Source organism: Mastomys coucha, chromosome X, assembly GCF_008632895.1.
Source record: "Mastomys coucha isolate ucsf_1 chromosome X, UCSF_Mcou_1, whole genome shotgun sequence".
NCBI lineage: Eukaryota > Metazoa > Chordata > Mammalia > Rodentia > Muridae > Mastomys > Mastomys coucha.
In genome coordinates, this window is record NC_045030.1 from 96,564,044 (window position 1) to 96,568,301 (window position 4,258).

The 4,258-nt window shown below is 49.6% G+C and overlaps 1 long non-coding RNA gene across 5 annotated transcripts in view; it reads right to left on the reverse strand.

Annotated features, from left to right (window-relative positions):
* Nucleotides 1–4,258, reverse strand: part of LOC116093701 — a 15,432-nt gene that overhangs the window by 4,011 nt on the left and 7,163 nt on the right. For 2 of the 5 annotated variants that reach the window (XR_004119802.1, XR_004119806.1), the window contains exon 2: nt 786–855. This is a non-coding gene — a long non-coding RNA (uncharacterized LOC116093701). Of the gene's footprint in view, nt 1–785; nt 939–4,043; nt 4,238–4,258 lie in introns of those variants that run through there. The other 3 variants (XR_004119798.1, XR_004119799.1, XR_004119801.1) reach the window with 3 other exon arrangements.

Genomic DNA, 4,258 nt, shown 5'->3' on the forward strand with positions numbered 1-4,258 from the left:
AACTGGTAAGAGCCACTTTAGGTGATTTTATAACTACACCATCAAGCAAAAAAGGTTTCTCTGAGGCATCATGAAGATAAAGTAACTCAAGAAACTAAAGCTCGTCCTCAGGGCCTTTTATCTCTACTTCTTGGCTTTTGTTTTTCTACCTTCTGCCCTCCCCTGCAGTCTGTTTTGGAGTAGACGGTCTAGCTTCAAAAGGGGTGTTGAATTTCAACTGAATCAAATTCACACTGTATGTCTAAACAATCACATATAAAATTCCATGGTGCTAATCCGTCAATAGCAAACTCACATGGCCCAAGTAGGTGATACTCTGGTTTTTAAAGTTTCACCTGTGCATTCTCACGTCTTTAAATTTGCAGAATTTTTTTTTCAGGGAACCAAGGGGAATTTTTAAAATGAAAATAAAGAACTTTTCTAAAAGATTTAGAAAATTACAAGAACAATGCAGAAGAGGCAAATGAAGCATCTGTAGACAAAAAAAAAGTGTTCTTCAGGATCTTTTGTTTGTTTGTTTGTTTTTGTTTTTTGTTTTTTGAGACAGGGTTTCTCTGTGTAGCCCTGGCTGTCCTGGAACTCACTCTGTAGACCAGGCTGGCCTTGAACTCAGAGGTCCACCTGCCTCTGCCTCCCAAGTGCTGGGATTAAAGGTGTGTGCCACCACTGCCCGGCCTTCAGGATCTTTCTGCCCCCATGTTTCACTTCTGATTCCATCACCTCTTTCTTCACAGTCCCTGCAGATGGACTTCTCTTATTTATCTATATGTTACAGTCATACTTACCCTTTTCTCCTTACTCTGGTCCCTGTTCAGATGCCAACTGGGCCAATGGGTTGTTCTTCCAGGCAGGGCCCTAGGGAGCAGCAGCAGAAAATCAGAAGATGAAGAAGACAGGAAAGTTTGGGTCAGGAGGTCTTTCACACAGCTTCTTACTAACTGTTGGCAGGGGAGAGGGATAGTCAAGGTCAGCAGGAAGCTAAAAGATACAATGATGGCAAAGAGAACACAGAATGCTTCAGACACAGCTGCCGTAGGACTCATAACCACAGCCGGGAGGGAAGAGTCAGATCCCAGAAACTGCAAGTCTGACTCCTTTGAGGCCCTGGCCCAAGCCCCAGACTGCACTTGATCAAGGACACCGAACTAATGTTCCCTTTTCCCTTTCATTGGGGCCCCTGAGAAAGCCTTGTATTAGCCTGTCTCCCAACACTCTACCTTTGCATTTTTCTGCCTCTCTACCTCTCCAACTCTGCCTTAGCTCTTCTTTCGCCCCTTTGCTTCCCTTCTCCAGTCTCTCTGCCTCTAGAGTTCTGGGCATCTCCATGTCTTACATTGTCTCTCTGCCCCTCTACCCCTGCTTCCTGGCTTCCTTGTCTCTGTCTCTGTATTTCAGCTTCTGCCTTTCTGACTCTCTACCTTTGCCTCTCTATCTCTACTTCTCCACTCCGAATCATCCTGTGTGGCTCACTGCTTCTCAACCTCTGCCTCTGTATCCAGGCCTCAGCCTCCACTCCTCTGCCTTTCTATCCCTTAGCCTGTCTCCCTCTTCGTTTCTTCCTTTGTTCCTCTGCTTCTGTCTCTTCTCCCAGTCTCTGTCCTCTAGCCTGCTTCTCTGCCTCTACCTCTCTATCTTTGTGCCTCTGATTTTCAGCCTCTCCACCTCTTTGCCCCACATCCTCTCCTACCCTCTGCCTCTCTGTCCCTCAGCCTTATGCCCCTTGGCCTCTGTCTGTATGTGCCTCTATGAATCTCCACCTCTATGCCCCTAGATGTCTCTATGCCTCTTTCTATCCCTGTCTCTATGCCCAACACTCTTTCCAGCCCTTCAACTTTTACGTGTCTATGCCCATCAGCCACTATGCCCCCTTGGCCTCTTTCCCTCAGCCTCTCCTAGCCTGTCTCTAGGTTGTTCTGCATCTCTGTCCATGAACCTCTATGTCCCACAGCCTCTCTGTCCCTCAGCCTCTCCTATCCTTGGCCACTGTCTCTAAACCCCCTGCATCTGTCCCTTCTACCCTGTCTCTATGCCCCTCAGCCTCTATGGCCTCTCTGGCCCCTTGACTTCTTTGTCTCTATGCTCTTCGGGATCTATACCATTTGGCCTCTCTGTCTCTATGCCTTTCAGCCACTATGCCCCCTGTTCTCTCTGTCTTTATGCAGTTCAGCCTCTATGTCCTCCTATGTCTCTAAGCCCCTTTGCATTTCTGTTCAACAATTTATGCACCCTTGGCCTTTCTGTCAATCTATCTCAATGGCTCTCGGACTCTCTGGCTCCTCAACCTGTCTCTAACTCTTCGGCCTCTATGCCCACTGTCTTCTCTGTCTCTGTCCCTCTACCTTCATGGCCCTCATCCTCTTGGGCCCTTTGGTGCCTCTGTATCTATGCAGCACAGCTTCTATGCTCCTGGCACCTCTCTGTTCCTTTGTCTTTATGTCTCTCAGCCTCTCCTACTTTCAGCCTGTCGGAGCTCTTGGCCACTCTGTCCCTCTATCTCTACGGCCCTCAGTTCCTTAACCAATCTGTGTCTATACAGCCCCTTGCCCTCCCAGGTCCTCTGTGACCCTTGGCCTCCATGCCCCTCAACCTCTCTATCCCTCTCTCTATGGCCCTGGGCATATCGGCCCCTTGCTCTCTTTCCTTCTCTAGGTTGCTGTCTCTATACAGCTCAGCCTATATAGCATGAGCTTTCTGTCCCTCCACCTTTCAGGCCCTCCTAGCCTCTGTCTCTAAGCCTCTCTGCATCTCTGTCTATGAGATTATTCCCCTTAATCTCTCTGTCCCTCTATCTCTATGACCGTGGGCATATCAGGCCCCTCGACCTTTCCTTCTCTAGGCTTCTAGATCTCTATACTGCTCAGCCTATATGCCCCTTGGCCTCTCTGTCTCTATAAAGCTCAGACTATATGCCTCTTGGCCTCTCTATCCTTCTGCATCTACTAGCTGCTGTGTCTAAGCCACACTACATCTCTATCCCTGAGACTCTATGCCCTTCAACTTCTCTGTTCCTCTATCTCTATGGCCCCACCACATGGCCCCTCTGTCTCTATGCAGCTCAGCCTCTGTGTCCTCTGTGTCCTCTCTGTCTTCATATAGCTCAGCTTCTATGCCCCTCTGCCTGTCAGCCTGTCCCTATTTCTCTATGGCCCTCAGGCTCTCTTTCCCTCAGCCTCTATGCTGCCTCCCACAACCCCCGTGGCCACTCTATCTCCATGCAGTTTGGCCTGTATGACTCTCAGCCTCTCCATCCATATATCTCTGTGCCCCTCTGTATCTCCATGACCCCTAGGCATCTCTTTCACTCCGCCTCTATGCCCCTATCCCTGCCCTGCAGCATCTCCTTTATACAGCTCAGCTTCTATGACTATTGGAGTCTCTGTGTCTAAGCCTCGGCCTCTATGCCCCTTCCCTTGCCTTCTCTGTCCTTATATACCTTGGTGTCTATGTCTCTATACCACCCAGGCTCTATGTCCTTCGAGGCCTGTGTGACTATTCAGCTCAGCCTCTATACCTGCCACCACCCCACCCCCCGCAGCCACTCTGTGTCTATGTAACTCGGGCTCTATGGCCACTCTCTCTATATATATGCAGCTCAGTCTCTATTCCCCTGTGTCCTCTCTGTCTCTCTATATCTTTTTTTTTTTTTAGACGAGGTTTCTCTGTGTAGCCTTGGCTGTCCTGGAACTCAGTCTGTAGACCAGGCTGGCCTCGAACTCAGAAATATGCCTGCCTCTGCCCCCCAAGATTAAAGGCGTGCGCCACCACCGTCCGGCCTATGTCCCTCTATTTCTATGCTCCTTTGTTTCTATGGCCTTCGGGATATCTTTTCCACAGCTTCTATATCCCCTCCCGTGGCCTCTAAGCCCCTTAGTATCTCTAAGAATCTTGGCCTCTATGTTCCTTGGTATCTCTGTGTCTAGGAACTTGGCTTCTATGCCCCCGTCCCCACCAATGGTCTGTGTCCCTAGGCAGCTCAGCCTCTATGCTCCTTAGCATTAATGTCCCTATATCTGAGGCTCTCTGCATCTCTATCCTCTATTCACCTTTGTTTCTATGGCCCTCGGACTCTCTTTGCCTCAGCCTTTACGCGCTCCCCAATCCCCATCCCTGTGGCCTCGCTGTCTCTATGCAGCTCGGCCTCTATGTCTCCATGGAGCTTGAGCTCTACGTTCTCCGTGGAATCACAGAACATACAGCCCAGCCTCTAAGGTTCTAAGCCTCTCTGTCCCAACATCTCGGTCCCTCTATCTCTATACCC